Source organism: Prionailurus viverrinus, chromosome A3 (assembly GCF_022837055.1).
Source record: "Prionailurus viverrinus isolate Anna chromosome A3, UM_Priviv_1.0, whole genome shotgun sequence".
NCBI classification, from domain to species: Eukaryota; Metazoa; Chordata; class Mammalia; order Carnivora; family Felidae; genus Prionailurus; species Prionailurus viverrinus.
This window is the reverse complement of record NC_062563.1, coordinates 28,806,897-28,826,997: the sequence shown is the minus strand read 5'-3', so window position 1 is coordinate 28,826,997 and position 20,101 is coordinate 28,806,897. Positions and strand designations below refer to the sequence as shown.

The 20,101-nt window shown below is 50.9% G+C and overlaps 2 long non-coding RNA genes across 2 annotated transcripts; both read left to right on the top strand.

Moving 5' to 3' along the window:
• The first annotated feature begins 1,537 nt into the window (after positions 1–1,537).
• LOC125162592 (uncharacterized) lies at positions 1,538–6,520 on the top strand. Its single transcript, XR_007151091.1, has 3 exons — positions 1,538–1,707; positions 5,578–5,652; positions 5,794–6,520. It is a non-coding gene; the product is annotated as an uncharacterized LOC125162592 (long non-coding RNA).
• Positions 6,521–8,603: 2,083 nt separating this feature from the next.
• On the top strand, positions 8,604–19,490 carry LOC125162697 (uncharacterized). Its single transcript, XR_007151137.1, has 3 exons — positions 8,604–8,842; positions 17,670–17,791; positions 19,359–19,490. It is a non-coding gene; the product is annotated as an uncharacterized LOC125162697 (long non-coding RNA).
• The last annotated feature ends 611 nt before the right edge of the window (positions 19,491–20,101 follow it).

The window sequence follows — 20,101 nt, the reverse complement described above, 5'->3', positions numbered from 1 at the left end:
CACAAGAATGCCTGACTCAAGACAGAATCCTATAAATATTTGTTCAATGGGTAGAGAAATGATCAATGGATCTCACCGAACATATAAAAAGATGGTCAGGGAGACAAAATTACTCTCCCAAGAGTTACACAGCCGGCAAGGGGTGAGTTGGGATTTGAGTTTGGGTCTGTCCCTTTCCTTGGGACTTTTCCTTCTCCGTAGCACTTATCACCACTCTGTATTATTTCTGGGCCTGTGTTTGGCGTCTCTCTCCTCTCCCACCGGAATGGGGGCTCCAGTGAGAACAGAGTTCATGTGTTTTGCTCATAGTTGTCTCCCCAGCACCCAGACAGCGCTCCCCAGCACCCAGGAAGCAGCTCATAAATATACACCGAGCGACACTTCATTCTCGCAAGCAATCCTGCAAAGTATGTTTCCTCTGTGCTATTTTACACATGGGGACATTGAGGCTCAACCAGAGAAGTGATTTGCCTTGCTTAAGGTCAACTGGCTAATGAATAGAGAGCTGGGATTTGAACCCAGGCCTCCTGAGCTCATTGGTCATGGAGAAGGGGACCCCCATTTAACGCTTCCTGGTTCGACCCACCCAAAGGCAACAGCTGCTTGGCCGAAAGCTCCACTCACACCCTACCAGGGAAGGCATTTCCCCCTCAAGGTCAGCAGTGTCAGGGCCGATGTGAAACTCACCCTTAATGCACAACTCCCCAGTTTCGTCCATTTAAGTGAAAACTTTGATGTTATTTTAACCCAAATCCCCCGTTGACTTCAATGGAAGCTTTGAATCCACGAGGAAGGTCAGACAGTGTTTTTGGAGGTAACATGGGCACCCAATGGAAATCATATTAGCATACTCATTATCATCAGGGCCCTTTGAATGTGTTTTTTAGCTGCTCCCTTAAAGTTGACTTGGTGACAATGGATCCTTTCTGTTCAGGAATCACTGGGCCAGAGTGAAGCTGCGGTCGGCTCCTGTGTGCTTTTCTGTGCTTTTCAAATGATGACAGTGAACCCATGTTGCATAAGGTAATGGAAAGAACGCCATCCACCAGGCACCCTGGTGGTGAATGAAGTACATTGTCTGGGTTTGAAAGAAATAACTCTTTAAGTCACTTGTGCTGGGACCCCAGGGATGGGCTCAGGTAACAAAAGGTGTTGCTAAACGGCCTTCCAAGAAAGCTGGCCCCTGTTAACGGGAGGCCCCTGGGTGCAGAAAAAAAAAAAAAAAAAAAAAAATCAGGGATTGGCCTTGGTTGACAAGATGGTTGTTCAACTTGAGAAAATTCCAGAATTGCCTGGGGAGCATTTACTACACCCAGTGCCCAGCGCCCCCACATCAGACCATTTGGCTCCAAATCCTGGGAAGTGGGGAGACCAGAAGGCATCAAAGGTTTCTAAGTGTCCTCAGATGACTCCGGTAGGCCAAGCAGCAGCTAGTAAGTAGAGCTGAACTGATCTCTTGTCAAACCAGAGGGGAGGGGAAGAGAGAAGTTGTGGGTGGTGACAGTGGAGAGGGAAGGGCGATCGCAAGTCCTCTGGGGATGTGTCCGGGAAGAGGAGCTTCAGAGAAGACACCCTCGTTTTTGTTTCTGCTCCTAGGGAAATGTTCAAACTACAGAAAAGTGCAGAGAATCGTACGACGACCCCACCACCTGGTACCAGCCTCATCAATCAGCAACACGGAGTCCCTTCAGTGTGAGGGGGTTTAAGGTGCGTGCTGCAGGCAGGTGGTGCGCCCCAGCTTCCCTGGGAGCCTCCTGGAAAGCCCACGCGGCTCATCAGTGATTCCGTGACAGCAGATCCTTGGCTGGAACACAGAACTCCAGCGCCGAGTTCTTGGGCTGGAACGTGATTTGACAGGAGAGCCAACAGCTGGGACACAGGACTTTTGTATTAAGGCAAAAACAGTTATATTCAAAAAGAAATTGCCACGCATTTGTCCTAATCCCTCCTTGACTTGTCTCCTTGGTTCTCTTGTTTGGGGATAGGGCCTTGGGGCTTACCCCTTAAAAGGATCAAGGAGGTGAGTGAGTAGCCTGGGAACACCTGGAGGGTGACAGCTGGGCCAGGGTGTCTCCAGAAAGTCCTACTTTGTGTGCTCCTTTGTTCTTCCGACAAAGATTCACGGAGCACCTCCTTCATGCCAGGGGTCGTGTTCTAAGTTGTGCGTTCACGCAGCTCACACAGTCGAGTGCAGGAGATGGATGGTCAACAGAAAGGACAACGGGCAGCAAGTCGGATTGTGACATGTAGCACTCGTGCTACAGAAAAAAAATTAAGCAGGGAAGTGGATGAGGGTGGCTGGCAATCATTAGTAAGATGCCCAGGGAAGGGCTCTCTGCCAAGGTGACCCAAAGAAGGTCAGGGAGGAGCCAAGAGGGAGAAGCATTCGAGGCAGAGGGAATGGCCCAGTGGTGGGAACATTCCTTCCAAGAACAGCGAGCACGTTGTGTGGCTGGAGCAGAGGGAGAGTGGGGGACAGGGCTGGCAGGTGATGCCAGGGAGGCAGCCATGGGAAACCGGTGAGGCCAGAGTGGCAGACCATGAAGGCCTGTAAAGACCTTTGTTTTTCCCAAGTGAGAGGGGGAGTAATTGGTGGGTTTTGAGAAAAGGGATTGGAAGATCCGGCTTTTGTTTTCACCCACCAGACCGGGGTGGTCAAGGTGAGCATGTCTCTGGAACCACAGAGGTGGTCGGTTTCTGGAAATGTCTGCCGGGTAGAGCCAACGGGATTTGTTGGCTGAAAGAATGTTGGGGTAGGAGACCAGCAGGGGGGTCAGGATGACGCCAAGGTGTTTAATCTCAGCAACTAGACAGGGAGGTTTGGCATTTCCTGAAATGGAAGTCCTGCAAGGAGGGATGCTTTGGGGAGGCATGGCGGGAAGTTGTGTTTGGAACAGGTTAAAATTGAGGTGCGTAGGCAACACAAAATGCATATGGATGTATGAACCTGGGGTGCAGGGAGCAGCCTGCCCTGGCATCCCGCCGCCCAGATGGTGTGTGATAGCCTGATCATAGGCAGGGGAGTGGGCCAAGCACAGACCTGGGCCTCTCGTGAGCCAGGCACCGGGCCAGGCTGTGTCTTCTGGCCTCCTCAGGCCAGAATCACGCCTGGGGCTTACACGGAGGGGGTTACTGCCCCCTCTCCATTGGCCACTTCCCATTATTAGCATTTACCCTGAGGTTGAAGAGGAAGGCTGATCCAGCCTCATTTAGGATGAAAAGGGCTGAAACTCTCAAGTTAACTGGAGCCGCGGGAGCTGTTGTCAAACTACGTGCAGGGATTGGAAGGCAGGAATTCTGAGCGCGCCTCGCAGAAGGTGGTTTAGCCGCCGGGAGACCATTCAGGACCCAGGGCTCAGGACCCAGGACAGAGCTCACTCTGGGCCTCCTAAGCAGCAGGTGTCTGCGGGCCTCCATCTCCCCTACCGTCTCCCCTCTTCCCTCCTCTCTCCGGAGGTTTGGGCTTCCTCATTAACCCTGCGCCTTCATACGGTCTTGGCACCATCCGACCTGGCCTGGTCTTCCAGCTTTTGTGCATTTGACCCAACTCTCTTCGACCCAAACCCCAACCGGCAGCCCGGAGGGGTGCCGATTGGTTTGGTTAATGCTGATTGGTTCAGTCGAACTACCCTCAGCTGTGCTGGGTGGAGCTTTTGCCCCAGGCTATATCATTGGCTGTTGGCCTTTGGGTCAGGTGACTTCCCCTGCTCCAATCGGCTGTTGGGGCACTTACGGAAGTGGATGCAGACTCTAAGAGCCACCGTGGCAATGGCAATAGTAAAAACAGCCGCGTGAGGTATTGATCAGGGTGGACTCTGGATCAGGCAGTTTGGGTTCAGGTTCAAACCCTGCCCCTACCACTTACGGTGACCTTGGGCAGCTTTCAACCTAACCGTGCCCCCATCTCCTCCTCTTTAAGTGGAGAATAATAACTTTAACTACGTCTTAGGGTTACGGTGAGGATTACTAAACTAGGCAATGAAACATCTACAGGACATATTTAATTAGGGTTGCATTCAAAAATGTAATTAAAAATGTAATCACCGTTGTCATTACTACTGGTCAGACAGTTCTTCTGCCCTTAAGTGTTTTAAAGGCAAGTTCTCACTCTTCACAAAAATGCCAATGCAACAGGCTGTGTTTTTAATCCCACCTGACGGACGTGAAAATGGAGGTACAAAGGAGTTATGTGAGTTGTCCAAGGGTCCCTCAGCTAGTGAGGGGTAGAGCCGGGTTTATAACCGAGGTTTGACTGGCCCTTGACTCAGAACCATTGCTCTGAATCATCATGTCTCCTGACGGGCGCATCTATGTGTAACTGCCCACTGTGGCCCACTTCTTCCGTGAGGCTGCGGGTAGGAGCTCCCCCAGAAGGGGCAGCACTCTACCTGAAACTGCCCCCAGCCCCACCCCAGCTCTCCCTGCCCTCCAAAGAGACAATGCAATCTGCTGAAGTACGTTCTGCACAGGTCACCAGCTCTGATCTGCAAAGGCCGTTCCTATCCCTTGTCCTGCGTGGTCCTTAACGCCTGAGTAAGTCAGCAGAGCAGGGATTATTCCTCCCATTTAACGGATGCAAAGACTGAGACTCACCAAAAGGGAATCAGGATTTGAACCCAGGCTTGTCTGTCCCTTTCCCTTCCTCCGTCCTCCCCACGCCCTGCAGGGCAAAACTGAAGGGAATTTGGGAACCACTGGATGTTCTGGAGCTGGGTAAAATTAAGGCGAGAAGAAACTGGGATTAGAGCTGGAAGGCGCCTCCTTGCACTGGGCCCACAGAGGCCAGGAAGTCACTGGGCCTGTATCCTGACCACTGCTTAGCAATGTAGCTAGTTCTACAGTCTCCTACTCATACTCATGGTCCGGAGTTCATTCAGGGTATAAAGAAAGTGGAATGACACGAATTTCTGGCGCCAGCTTAGTTTAATGAAATATGCCCACTACCCCGGCCAAAGGATCGCAGGAAGGAGGGGGCATCTGCAGGCTCACGGCTTATGTTCACCTCTTGTGGCACTTACGTTCCAAGCATGGGCCTTGTCCGTGCTCCAGGGTAATTTCCAATAAATGGTCCCGGGCTGCACATGTGTGGGTGCCTCAGCACCTCCCTGGAATCTGACGGACGAGGATTTGAATCTCCACCTTGCACCTACTCACTGTGTGGCCTGGAGCAAGCCACTTAACCTCTCGGGGCTTCTCTTTCCTCATATATGATCCTTTCTCATCGGGTTACTGTGAGGACAGAGTAAGATATATTCATATGGTGCTTGTTAAAGTGCCTACGCGTTTATTGTTATTTTAGGCATTAAAATCCCCTGGTTCCCCCCCACAAAAAACTTCAGAACTTGCTGTTGGCATGGGAATGATTAAAAGATTTACCTTTTAGGAACGTAAAAAAAATAATTAAGAAGGAAAGGTTATTATTTTGGTGACAGCGTGGAGGATGTTGCAGGAGGGACAAGAATGGAATTGAAACATGTCCGCTAAGTATGTGTTTGGCTACTGATAGCAAAAAAAAATCCAACAGTGCGACAGATTTCTAGTTTTTCCTCAATATCCACTCTCTCCTTTTGTCAACAGAATCCCTAATTTCAGCAGGACATGTGGCAGCCCAGAATGAAGATTACACTTCCCTGCTTTCTTCCCAAATCCTAGGTATGTCCATGTGAGTTCTTACCAGTGAGAAATGTTTTGTGTGGCTTCTAGAAAATGTCTTAAACAGGAGAATAGATATCTCACTCCTCTCTTTCTCTTTGCTGGCTGGAATCTGAAATGTGACGACTGCCTCTCAAACAGCCGTGCTGGACCATGTGATGAGTTAAAGATGGCTACTGATTCTTTGGTCCTTCTTCCTTCAAGAGGAAGAGTTTGTTTGGACTTCCCCTCCTCTTAAATCTGGGCTGGCCTGTGACTTATTGGACCAACAGAATACAGTGGAAATGATGCTCTGCCAATTCCGGACTTTGCCCTTAAGGAAACTGGCAGATTCTGCCATGGTCTCTTGGATCCATGGCTGCCAAGGAAAAGGTCAAACCACTCTGCTGGAGAGACCCCCCTGGAGAAGCCCTAAGACCTCACGGAAAGGAATTAGGGACCCAGCTGAGCTCAGCACTGCGGTCTTCCCAAACCATCTTGGTCCTCCAGATGAAACCAATCATCAGCTGAACGCGGCCAAGTGACTAGTCAACGCCCATGGATCAGAAGGACCGCCCAGCTGAGCCCTGGCTGAATTTCAGACCCGCAAAACTGTAGAAAATAATAAACATGATTATTGTTTGGGGAGTGTCTGTTGGGTACCAATACATAACCAGAACAGACCATGAGATAGAAGGTATTTGTTGAGGATGCTGTAACAATTACACCATCTGGAGGTCTGGCCGCCTCCGGATATTTTGTCCTACACGAAAAGTAGACTCTGTTTGTTTAAGCTTTGATGATACCTTGGGTCGTGGCTCATGGCCTCAGTTTCCCCACAATTATTCATTGGAGCATTAACGCCTGCCCTGTTGCCTCCTTTTGCATGTAATACAAACAGTGCGTATCCAAAAAGACCATGGGGTGTGCCCAAGTCGTTATGATACATTTCATGTGTCGGTAATCAGATACGAACTTGTCAGGAGGCCAACTGCTATGGGTTTTGGAATCAGATATGTTGGGACTGGAGGCTCAACTCTGCTACTTTCTAATGTGAAAAATCGGACCAGCCACTGAATCTCTCTGAGCTTTGTTTCCTCATCAATAAAAAACAGACGATGCCTACTTCCCTTGTAGAGTCTGTGTGAGGATTAAATTAAATGAGATGAATCCATCTGGCTGATAAATGCTGAATATCTCCTATGTGTTAGGCCAGACCCACTCCTGATATTGGTGAGGTCTGGGCTCCCCCCCCATCCCCCCAAATCTAAATGTTTAAACATTATACATCAAGCTAATATATTGTTTTTAACATGTTCTATCCCTCTCCTCGATGAATGTAAGTAACCTCACAACAACCTGGAAGGCCAGGTTCAGTTTGGAAACCTCAGACCCCCAGACGTGCAGAATGGTGGCAGTGGGGAGGGCTGGCCCCTTCCCTTGCCATCCCCAGCCCCAGGCCACGCTGTGCAGACCCCACATGCATGTGTGTAGACATCCCATGCCTTTACAAGCTCCCTCCACCCCCATGCTCCACACTGCCCTTTGCCTACCCCCCAGGCCTAGTGTTCTGCCTCCAGAGAACATACCAGCAAGAGGCTTGCACAGGCCCTGGAAGCCAGCTTGGAACCTTTGGATTTCAGGAATCCTGGGAACCCAGAGTATGTCTAGAAAAGAGACAAAGGCTGGGGTGGCTATCTCCCCTTGGCCCTGGGGGGGGTCATACACAGCTGGAAGAGGGCCAGAGAGAGGCCCTTTAATGCGTGAGGACAAGGGTAGGGTCCCTCTTGCCTGGATCTAAGGGCCAGGTCAGGCCTATGCTGGTGGGGCTCATCAGCGAATGAAACTGGTAACAACAAGCCACCTGACCCATTCCTTCAGTCTGGGCCTCGGTGTCACCTTGTCTATAAAAGGAGGACTTAGCTGATCTCATACCTTGGTCGGAGACCAAGGGCTGGTGAATGTCACCAGCAATCTCTTAGAGGCCAGGAGATCAGAAGGCTAGGGGGCGGGTTTAAGAGCTAAGTGACCAACTTACGCTCCCCGTCCTCCCTGTGCGAAGAGCCCTCCTCTAGCCTCAGCACTCTCTTTCTGAAGTCATCATCCCTCCTCCCACAGCCACAGTGGGAGTGATTACGCGGCCACACTTGGAGCCCAGCTGTCACCTGCAGTCCAAATCTGGTCTCCACCACGTACTGGACCCTCGAGGAAATGGGGAAATCGTTCAACTCCTTCAACTTCTCATTTCCCTCCCACAGGCGATTCAGCCTCCATTTTCCCATCTGTGAAAGGGGGTCATGCTCTCCCTCAGGTTTGCTGTGAGCTTGGGGCCGACACAGACACGACAGCATTCAGAAGGGAGCCTGGCACAGGCTGTACACTTACCTGTGCTTCTATTATGTTACCACTTGGTGTTATTTCAAATGATCTTGTCTGTTTTCTCCTTTACTTGTTTACGGTCTTGGAAACACAGACGACCCACAGGCAGCCCTGTCTGCCCCGCTCCCCACCGCCTCCCGCGCGCGGCGCTCGCAAAGACCGAATTCCAGCCGGCGGCTGGGCCCTGATGCACGCCACCTCCCGGTGCAGATGGGGAAACTGAGGCAGGGGTGTAGCGCCTGGGAGCGAAGGGCCGCAGGGACCAGCCCCGCCGCCCGCCGCCCGCCGGGCAGGCACAGAGACGCGCTCTGAGCGCGGGTTGCCGCAGCGCGGCGTTTCTGTTCCTGGCGCGTGTGTGTTTCAAGACGCGACCCAAGCGACCGAGGAAAAGAGGTCTCCGTCCCGGTGCGCGAACAAAGGCCTGTGCACGCAAACAAGAACCGCGCGCTTGCTGAAGGGCCTGGTTTGCGGAGTGCAGCGTGCGCCCCGGCCCCCAGCAGCCGCGCGCCCTCCTCGGGCCCGCTGGGGGCGGCGGGGCCGCGGGCGCCGCTGGCGGGGAGCAAGCCGCGGCCGGCTCATCTAGACTATTCTCGGGGAGGGGATGAGGGGGGAGGGCGGAGACGCAGGGCGCCTCCCGCTCCTCGCCTGTCCCAAGGGGGCGCGAAGGTCACACGGCCCATCTCCAGGGGAAAGCACCTCCCTGAGGGGTGCGCGCCGGGCACGCAGACGGGACTCGGGAACGCGGCCTCGTGCCCCTTTCCAACGCTCTTTCGCGGCCACCTCTCCGGTGCAATCCCTCTCGGCGGCCCGCGGAGGCAGGATAAGTTAAGCGGTAAGAGCTGGGAGTCAGGAGCCAGGGAAATCTGGATTCGAACCCAGCTCGCCACTTGCCAGGTGTGCAGCCAGGTGCAAGTTGCTCTGCCCCCTGAAGCCACAGCTTCTCTAAAATGGGGATAAGACAGCCCAGAAGGTCCTTAGGTCAAGGGCACAAATGAATCCCTTCATTCGTTCTTACAGCCACGTCTTCAGTTTACAGAGGTGGAGCAGGTTCAAGGTTGAAAGGGGCTTTTTCAGGGTCGCGCGGGGGGGGGGGGGGTCAATGGCAAACCCTCCAGATCTCCTGAGTGTAAGGATTGTTGGTCTCGGTAGCCTGAAGGGCGAGTTCTCAGGCAGGTTTTATACAGCTGGGTGCAGGTGGAGGGCAAGGTCATCTCCCTCCCCCCCCCCCCCCCCCCCGCCTGCCTCTCGGCCGCGCACCCTCAACCCTGCCCCCCAACCCCTACAGAGGCACAGGCTTCCCCTGGGGACGCTATGGGAACTGGCTGGATGATCCAGTGCCTGGAGGGGGTTTGGGGATGAGTTTTGGTCCCAGATCGAAACCATTTATTTTCTCTATCGTTATTGTTATTATTATATTTCATACGTAAAGCCCGAGCCGTTTCGGGAGGAGCCAGCCAGCCTGCTATGCTACTCGGGCCGACCTCCACCTCTCCGCAGTTCCAGCCCGGGAAGGTAGCCTCCTGCTGCCCCCTAGTGGCAGGCGCGGTCGTGGCGGCCTGGCCGGGCTCGCAAACAAGGGAACCGCAGAAACAGGCTTCCCTTAGCGCGTGGTGGAGGCTGTCCTCGGGGAGGGCGGGAGAAAATGCAGCCTGGCTCCCCCGCTGCTCTTTGCAACCCCGCGGATCTGGGGAATCTTGCGAGTGGAGAATAACAGGCCGAAATGGAAAGGCACAGGTTGTTGGGGTTCTTTTCTTTCATTCTGCTTTTATTTATTTTTGAATAGACAACACGTTTCCACGTCTCAAAAGACAAAAAAAGATAGTAGAGTGAAAAGGGAGTGTCCTTTCCACGGCTGTTCCCAGCAGCCAGTTCCCCTTCTGAGAGGCGGCGATTGTCACCCGCCTTGTGTATATCCCCCAGCAGAAAGTCTGTGCAAATATAAATATTTCACAGGATGGGTCGCTGCCTCTGTATGCTCCTCGGCATCTCGAAGCTTCACTTAGAAGATGTATCATGGGATTTGTTCCATGGCGATTCGTACGGAGCGGCCTCATTCTTTTGAACAGCTGCATAATATTCCGTGGTACAGATCTCATAATTATTTGATCAGTTTTCCACGGATGAGCCTTTAGGTTGCTCGTAATCTTTTATAATCATATTGTTGCAACAAAATAACCTCGTACACACACCAGTGTGCTCGAGCATGAATGCATTACTTAGCTATTGCTGTATAATCAAAAGCTTTTCTTATGGTTCATATGAATCACTTGTGGCCCTGCTGATCTGGGTAGGGCTGAGCTAATTTTGCCTTGGCTCTCTGTGGCCGGAGCAGAGGGCAGGTCTGCAGGTCGTTGTCTAGGAGGAAGGGACTCAATCACATATCTGGTGTTTGGTTGGCTCCTGGCTGGGCTACGAAGGGTGCTTGGGCAATGTCTCAATCCATAGTGCAAGGCCTTTGAAACTCCATGACTGGTGCCACATTCTGTCCCCATTCTTTCAGCCCAAGCAAGTCACGGGCTAGCCCAGATTCAATGGGGAGATAGAAACCAGCTTTCCAAGGGAAGGGTGGCAAAGTCACATTGCAAAAGGGATGATGCAGGGGACGTGAACTGTTGCGGCCATTGAACAATATGTTTAAATAATGTTTCTATTTTACAATAGTTAGATTTACAAAAAAGTTGCAAAGCTAATACAGGGAGTTCCTATATACCCCTGTACCCAGGTTCCCCCATTGCTAATATCTTATATCACCATAGGACACTTGTCACCACTAAAGAACAAATCAGTGGGGCGCCTGGGTGGCGCAGTCAGTTAAGCGTCCGACTTCAGCCAGGTCACGATCTCGCGGTCCGTGAGTTCGAGCCCCGCGTCAGGCTCTGGGCTGATGGCTCGGAGCCTGGAGCCTGTTTCCGATTCTGTGTCTCCCTCTCTCTCTGCCCCTCCCCCGTTCATGCTCTGTCTCTCTCTGTCCCAAAAATAAATAAACGTTGAAAAAAAAAAAAAGAAAAAAAAAAAAGAACCAATCAGCGATGCATCTCCATTAGCTAAACTCCGTACTCTATTCAGATTTCATTAGTTTTCCTTAATGTCTTGTTTCCATTCCAGGATCCCATCCAGAGTACCATATTACACTTAATCATCTTAGCTCCTTAGGTTTCTCTTTTCTCCCCTTTTCCATATTGTTCCCTGTAAAGGGAAGTCACTGTGCATAGCCCACCCTTAAGAGAGGAAGAGTTACTCCCCGCTTCCTTGAGGGGGCAGGGTCTACACAAAGTGTTCGGAACTCTACTGTTAAACTTGTTTATGTCATGTATCATATCAGCGTGGACTCATGGGTATTTCTTCTTTACTTTGCGTCATCTAACACTATGTTATATGTTTTGTTGCTCACATTTTTCCTGTTTGGGCTACTAAGATAAGTGGCCCCCGTGCCCTTGGGACATACCCTCATCATTTGTTTTTGGTTTTATTTTTATTTTTGAGCACTTGCTTACTTTCTGGCACTGTAACTACCTCCAAGTTCATCTCCTTTGTTTTTGGCCCCAGCCCTACAATCAGCCATTTCTCCACGGAGCCTGTTTCCTTTCACTGGAGAGTGGTATTGCAAATCAGGACCTTGGGGCGCCTGGGTGGCTCAGTCGGTGAAGCGTCCGACTTCGGCTCGGGTCATGGTCTCACAATTCGTGGGCTCGAGCCCCACATCGGGCTCTCTCCTGACGGCTCAGAGCCTGGAGTCTGCTCTGGATTCTGTCTATCTGTCTCTCTCTCTTTCTGCCCCTCCCCCCTCACACTCTGTCTCTCAAAAATGAATAAACATTAAAAAAAATTTTTTTTAATCAAGGTCTGTACCCTGGGTGTGGTTGTTGTGACTGGAGTCCATTCTCAGGGGGTACTATGTGTAACACACACACACACACGTATATACACATAACTGTATTTCTATATCTGTTCATTAGCATCTATATTAAGCGAAACATGACTTCATGCTAATGCCTCCCACTCAACCCCATTCATAGCGTTCATCCTATCTCTCTCCTCTTGCTTATCTAGAATCCCCCACTTCAACAGCGAGACACCTGCTCCCACCATCTGGCGTCCTAATTTATTTAATTGGGCAATTCCAGCACACATGCATGGGAGTTTCAGAATTCTCAACCCGTGCTCCCATGAGAAATAACTTTACCAACTAGAGTACAGTGCTTATGGACGGACGGTTCTTTGGCCTCTAGTGTTGTCTCCAGATATTCCCAAAGTTGTTTAGGTCGGCACACCTATTGCCCACATCACTCGGTGAGACTATGTCATACGTTTATGATACAGTTAAACTCTTTCTTCAAATCTGCCTGCATTACGATTCGCTTCGATTCTTGTTCGTAAAGATCTCCGAGTCCTGACAAGTGGATAGTCACGTGCCCACTGCTACAGGGCCAGGCAGGATGGTTTCACGGCTCTGGAATGGTGCTTCACCTAATCGGCTATCCCGCTCTCTTCAAACCTGCAGCAGCCACTGGTCTGTCTTTGCTCTCTATAGTTTAACCTTTTTGTTATTCATATAAATGGAATCAAACAGTGTATAGCTTTTGAGACGGGCTTCGTTCACTTAGCAAATATGCATTTAAGACGCATCCGTACTGTTGTACGGCTTAACAGCGGCTTCCTTTTGATCATTGAATAGTATTCTATCGTATGGATGGATGTACCACTGTTATCCATTCACCTATGAAAGGAACTCTTAGCCGCTTCCAGCTTTGTCGGGAATATAAGGCTGCTATAAATATTTGTGTGCGGGCTTTTGTGCAAGCGTAGTATTTCTAATCAGCTGGGTAAACTTCTGAGTCATATGGTAAGTTGAGAAGTAGCTTTGTAAGAAACTGCCAAACTGTCTTCCAAAGTAACTGTGCCATTTTTCACTCCCAGCAGCAACGAGTAAGAGTTGCCGCTGCTTCGCATCTGCATCTGCACTTGCTTTTGTCAGTTTGGGGGGGAGGGATTTGTCCGTTTGAATAGGCGTGTAGTTGTTGTTTACATTTGCACTTTATTTTAATTTGCATTTCCCCAAAAATAAATGAGGCTGGGAATCTTTTTGTAGGCTTGTTTGCCACCTGTGTGTCTTCTTTGCTGAGGTGTCTGTTCATACCTTTTGCCCATTTTAAAATTGGGTTGTTTGTTTTCTTCCTCCTGGTGAGTTTGCGACGTTCTGTGCATATTCTGGATATGATCTTTTATCTGATACATGATTTGTAAATATTTACTCCCATCCTGTGGCTGGGGTCTTTTCATCCTCTTAACAGTGCACTTTACAAGGGCACCTGGGTGGCTCAGTCGGTTAAGCATCCAACTTCAGCTCAGGTCACGATCTTGCCGTTCATGAGTTTGAGCCCCACATAGGGCTCCCTGCTCTCAGCACAGAGCCTACTTCAGATCCTCTGTCTCCCTCTCTCTCTTTCCCTCCCCTGCTCTCTCTCTCTCCCTCTCTCTCAAAATAAATAAAAACATTTATAAACAACAGTGCATTTTACAGAGCAAAGGCTTAACAGGTGTCCAACTTAGCAACTTTTTTCTCTCATGGATTGCATATTTAGTTTTGCATCTAAAAACTCACCACCAAACCCAGAGTCAAGCAGATTTTCTCCTGTTTTCTTCTAGACTTTTATTGTTTTGTGTTTTGCCTTTAGGTCTGTGATCTGAGTTCACTTTAGTTACTTTTATGTAAAGTCTAAGGTCTATACGAAGGATCTTTTTCTTCTGCATATGGTTCCAGCAGCAGTCAAGAGACTATCTGTTCTCCATATAACTTCAATCTTCTAAAGCGTAGTAAGACTTTTTTTCTGTGGCCTAACCTACGGAACTCTGGAGAATGTTTTTCCATTAGAATCTTTAACGTTATAGTCGCAGGTATTCTAAATTCCCTGTCTGATCATTCCAACATCAGTGTGATATCTGAGTCTGCTTCTGATGTCTGTTTTGTCTCCGAAGTCTGCATTTTTCCTTGCCTTTTGTTCCTTTCCCTGGGGGAGGCTGAAGAACCAGATCTGGAGACGGGAAGATCATCCTGGATTGTCCAGGGTAAATGCAATCACAGCCATCGTGTAATCACACAGAAGAGGAGAAGGCGATGGGACCATGGAGAAGACAAATAGACTCTCCACCGTAAGCCAGAGAATGGCAGCCGCCGCCAGATGCAAGGAAGCACTTCTCCTCTCGAGCCCTCAGACGGTGGCAGTCCAGCTGCCATTTTAGCCCAGTGACACTGATTATGGATTTCTGGCCTCCAGGACAGTAAGGAAATAACATTTCTGTTTTTGTTATTTACTTATTTACTTATGAGGGAGAGAGATCCGGCACGAATGGGGGAGGGGGGGCAGAGGGAGAGAGACAGAGAATCTTAAACAGGCAGCACACTCAGCGCAGAGCCTGACCCGGGGCTTGATCGCACGACCCTGGGATCCCGTGTGACCCGAGCCTAAACCAAGAGTCGGCCGGCGCTCATCAGCCTGATCCACCCAGGTGCCCCAAGTTCTGTTGTCTTAAGCCACTGGATTCGTGGTAATTCATTATAGCAGCCTCGGGAAACTAACGCAAGCCTGCCTTGTAAATTTTTGTTGAAAGCTGGACACGTTGTATAGAATGATAAATACTGAGGACTGGCGCTAATCTTTCTAGGAGCTGAGCTGCACTCAATACTTGTAGCTCTAGGCACAAGTATAGGTTTCAAGTTCCTCTGTGTCCTTGTTCTCTCTTTCTTTTTCATTTCTGGAGCTTCCCTGTGGTTTGCCGTAATTTCAGCCGTCATGCACTATTATGATTCTGGAGCCTTACAGGTGTGATGGTAAAGCTGGGGGGTGGGGGCATCCCTGACCTTCTAATGAAGTTTCAGGCTTTTAGTGGGTTCCTCTTATCTCAGGAGCATGGCCTTTTGGGAGTGTTTCTATTCCTCCTCCCGCGGTAACGCTCCCCCCCCCCCCCGCTTCTGGTATCTTCTCTGGCTAAAACAGCCCAGCCTATTCACTCTGTTGTCTAGGGTATCCCCCCCCCCCCCCACCTTGAGTGAAACAGGAAGTCTGGAGAGGACTGAGGAGGCACAGAGTTCTTTTTGCCTTAGCTGTGATAAAGTCTCTGAACTGCCTTCTGGCAAAGTCCTATCCACCAGAGCTGAGGGGGAAGGTCCCGGGAGGACTTTACCATGGCCTCTCTTTGCCTCTCCCCGCCAGAGCCACATGGGGAGCTCTCTCAGACCCTCCCCCATTGGAACCTGGTGAGGTTCCTGGAGGAAAAAGCTGCAAAAGTAAGAGGTCTTCCCCACCGCCCATGACCAGGGTCCCCGGGGACTTCTGTCTCTTATGCTGGTGCCCAAATCGCCTTCAGCAGTTGGAAGCCAGTCTTGGGTGCCGTATCTTTCTGGATGTGCCTGACTGCTCAGATTCTGGGGTCCCAGTGTGCCTTGCAACCTCAGTTCTCGGGTGGATTCAAGAGTAGTCATTGTTTTTCAGCTCACCTAGCTTTTGCTTATGGTTAAGACAGAAGCAATGGCTTTTCAGCACTTTACATGTCAGACTTGACACCAGAAGCCCCTGTTGTGGCCATTTTTTATATCAATCTACCACTGCAAGTACGAAATTATGAAGGGTCACAAAATCATAGGGCTATAATGTTGGGATCATAAAGACATTGGCACATAGAGTTTTGCAACTGGGGAATCATAAACTCCAAGAATAAAAATTCCCCAGATTGAAAATCACCGTGGGCTCTCCACTGCTTACAGGGTGCTCATGAAATGATTGTAAATGTGACATAAAATGTTTTTCAGTATGGCCCGCCCCATCCCTCCAGCCTCCTCTGTCACCACCCAAATCCTGTCCCCGCTGCCACTCCCCCCACAAGACGAACTCAATGTCACACTCAGGGGTCCAGCTTGTGCTTCTGAACTAAGTGAGATTCTCTGATGCACCTGGAACGTTCGTTGCCTGCAACTCGGCGATCCCTCAACAGTCATTTGTTATTCTAATGAATGAATACAATTATAAAGCTCTTATCACAGCCCGTAGCTCGAGCAAGTATTGTCAGTGGCCAGTCTCTACCGTGCGCCTTGAACCTTCACATATAGTGATTTATTCTATTTTCATAGCCTTACGTGGCAGGTACTCTTCATTATTCCCCTTTTAAAGATGAGGCACAGAGAGGTGAGCACCTTACCCCAGGTCACCCAGATGGTAAGTGCCAAAGCTGGGATTTGAACTCAGGGGAAGTGCGTCACTGGATTGTAATCAGCATGAAGCTTCTGCTATTGTGCTAATGCTAGATGTGTTACATACGTACGGGATCTCTACTCTCATGATAACCTTCCATGAAAAGAATGGAGAACCAGAGAGGTTAAGTGGCTTGCCCAGGGTCACACAGCTAGTAAAAGCTGGAACTAAAGTTCAAGCCGGGTCTGTTTCCTCTCAAATCCTACCCTTTCCTATTCTCAGCATGGCTCCTGGCTGTCTCTTGAGGGAAGGAAAGCCTTTGCCACCTTGCCAAGCCATCAGACTCCCACTCTTCCTTCGAGAGGTAGTTCAAGAGTCCCTTCTGCTGTGATGCTTTCCTGGGCTCTCCCTCACCACCCCAGCCGCCCCAATCTGACCCTTCCTCCTCGAGCCCCCATACCCCTGACCTGTACCCGCAGGTGGTCTTGGGGGAAAATCAGGGCTCTGCTGAGTGTCCTTGATTAATCCTTTGTGTGACCAACTTAGCCTTGATTTTTTTTTCTCACCTGCAGAACAGGTGCTGAAAAAAGCACCCCCCTCATGGGTTTGGATGAAATATGCACACGCCTTGCCCAAATGCTTACTGAAGCGCAGTGTCATTATATACGACGCTGTATATAATGATCTGCTTAAATGTCTGTCTCCCTCACTTGACTTGAGGGCAGGGACTGATTCTGATCTATCTCTGTGCCTCCGGCACCCAGCGCGGTTACAAGAGCTGTTAAATAAATGTGAAGTAAATGAATGAAAAAGAAATAAATGAGTCTCAGAATTCTAGTCTCATAATTCCACACATAAAATCGAAGACCCTTGCCTCACATGACCGCAAAGATGGGAGGTTCTTGGAGAAGAACTTTCTGAGGCTGTTGATCTTTCTGACTAGCATCCACCGTTAGTAATGCACTTTATGTCGCTGTCCAGTGTGAACACACACACACACACACACACACGCCTAGACACACATACACACGCACAGAAAGTTTCATGAAACGGCGTTTTTCCTAACTATGTGGGATAAACCCAGACATTTCCTCTTGTCTTCTCTTATGTCGTCTCCTATCTTTTCCATTCTTTTATTTGATTAAAAAAATTTTTTTATGTTTATTTATTTTTGAGAGAGAGAGAGAGAGAGAGCCAGGTAGGGGCAGAGAGAGAGGGAGACACAGAATCCGAAGCAGGCTCCAGGCTCCGAGCTGTCAGCACAGAGCCCGACAGGGGGGCTCGAACTCACAAACCGTGAGATCATGATCTGAGCCGACACCAAAAGTGGGACGCTTACCCGGCTGCGCCACCCAGGCTCCTATCTTTTCCATTAAAAGATCTCCTATCTTTTCCATTAAAAAAAAAAAAACAAAAAAAAAAAACCAAAAAAACTACTGCTTTGGGTCCATTCAACTGATTTCATGTCCCAAGGTTGCATCGTGGCCCATGGTTTGAAAAGCCCTTTCCTCGTCCCACGGCTCTGCCAGAACCTCCCTCCAGCATCCGTGACATGCATCCAGCGCCCCTGGTGAAGGGAAGTCCCCCCTCAGAAGGTAAGAGGTTTCACTATTGGACAGCAGCCTTCGATGTTAGAAAGCCCTTCTTCCTCCGAAGGTGAAATTCACCTCCCTGGAACTTCCCCGTTGGCTCCTGTGGGGCTGCGGGTCTCTATGAAGGCGATCACTCCTCCCCGGGCTTCACTTTCTTCCTCCTGCTCCCACGCACGTGCCCCCCTCCCTAAGTGCATGGAGCCCGCGAGTCCATCATCAAAGCCACTCTTTGGGCCTTGATCTTCACCTGTCATCTCCTGTTACTTGCTTTTATTTTCTTTTGCTTTATGGGAGTGGGGTCACTGGAGTCCATCCATCCAAGTGGTCAAAGTCTTTGGTCCCGGAACAGGGAAGCTGTTGGCACTGTGGGGGATATCAGAGAGTCTGGAGGGGTGGAGAGGGGCCGGCGACGGCAGGGACTCAGGCCCCACAGAGGGGCCCAGCCAGGGTCGCCGGTCCTGAGCGGCCTCCTCTCCTCCCTGTCGCCACCCCGCTGCAGGATGCCTGCAACCTCTGGGGAAGCTCACCTCCTCTCAGTGAGGAGGCCAAGGGCCTGTGGCGGCTCAGGCCACACACCGAACAGAGCCCGGTGCGGGCTGAAAATGCAGGGCCCCTTGTTCAAAAGTGTTCAAAAACGAAGTGTTTCAAGCCAGTGAGGGCAGAGCAATGAATGTGAGTCTGTCCCAGTGTGGGCCCGGCCCAGCTGCAGGGATCTGGTACCCGTGATGCCGACCCTGCCCTTTGGGGAAGCAGGCTCAGCAGACATTGTGTGAGGGAGGCCTGGGTGGGGCTGGGACCCCAGACTGCAGGAAATGAACCCGGCTCATGAAAGTTCAGGCAAGGGGGACCTTTGAGGTCACCTGGCCCAAACCCCTCCATATCCAGTTACAGAATCTGAGGCCCAGAGAGATGGCCCGAGGTCATCCTGCAAATTGGTTCCAGAGCTGAATCACAACCCCAGCCCTGGGATCCTTCCCCCTCCCCCCACCCCTGCCGCTCCTCTCCATTTGTTTCCAGTCACCCCTGCCCCGTGCTGTACCGAAACCCGTCACATGCTGACGGCACCTTGCAAATGTCTCTCTCCCCTCTCCGCCGTCTTTTCCCCAAGCTCCAGACTCCACCGCTGCAGTAGCCTCTTGCTTCCTCTTCCTACCACTCCCTACGCTTCCTCTCTGACCCTCCTCCCGCCCCACTCCCTGAGCCACCTGAGTGTGAGTTTTTAACTTACAGATCAGGTCCTGTGGCACCTCTGCCCTCAGCCTATCGACGCACTGCATACAGATTGCGATCCCCCTCCTTGCCGCAGCCCACAAGATCAGGCCCCGTGGCTTCTCCCATGACCGTCTGCCCCCTGCCCTCTGCTCCCACACGGTGACCTTGCTATGGTCCAGCTGCACCCAGCTCAAGCCCACCCTGCATGCCGATTCCTTCTCTAGAGCATTCTTCCCCACGATGGCCCCCTGGCTTCCCTTCATTCAGGTCTCAGCCCCCAGGAGGTTTTCCCGTGCGGTCCTTCATACCAGTTAACCCTCCCTGAACTGATGGTACCTATTTGTTCCTTTATTTTCAGGATCCCCTGTAGAACACGGCTTGCCGGAGGGTGGAGACCTGTCTTGCACCCTGCTCGCTTGCATGGTGCCTTGCTGGCCCCCCGCACGTCACTGGCGCCCTACGAAGAGCTGTTGAAGGGATGAACAGACTCATAATGAAATGAATTCATTTAGCAAGCGTATTCGCAGGTTATTCTGGGCCAGGTGTTGTGCCGGGCACAGAGGACTCAGATGTGAAGCAAGCGGACAATGGTGCCTGCCCTCAAGGAGTTGGCTCACCGTCTTGGGGCAACACAGATCTTTGGAGGAGCAGTAGGGCGACAGGGGTGGCTTGGCAAAGCCGAGCCTAAGCCGTGTCTAAGAAGATGAGGTGAAGGGGAGTGGGAATGGGTCCTCGCAGTTAGGGGGTGGATTTGGGGGACCATCGTCCCTTTTCTGAGGAACTAGGAAGGCTCTGTCTCCCGGGTTCCTCAGCCCATTAGGCCGAAGCTGGGGTCCACCCGTATGATGAGCTCCTTTGGGGCCCTCCACCCATAAGACGTGCTTGCACATTGTTTGAGACCCGCTTCCTGCTGCCGCTGGAATCAGGAAGAAGACTGGCGTGCTCCACTCAGGAAACCCAGCCTCGCCCGGTGGGCATGAGGCCCAGCCTGGGTGAACCTTGTGGGTACCTTGGCACTCCTCAGACCACCCCCGAAAGGATTCCAATCTCCCACTTCTCCTCAAGCCTTCCAGCTCCACATGACACCCTGCCCATGTCTAC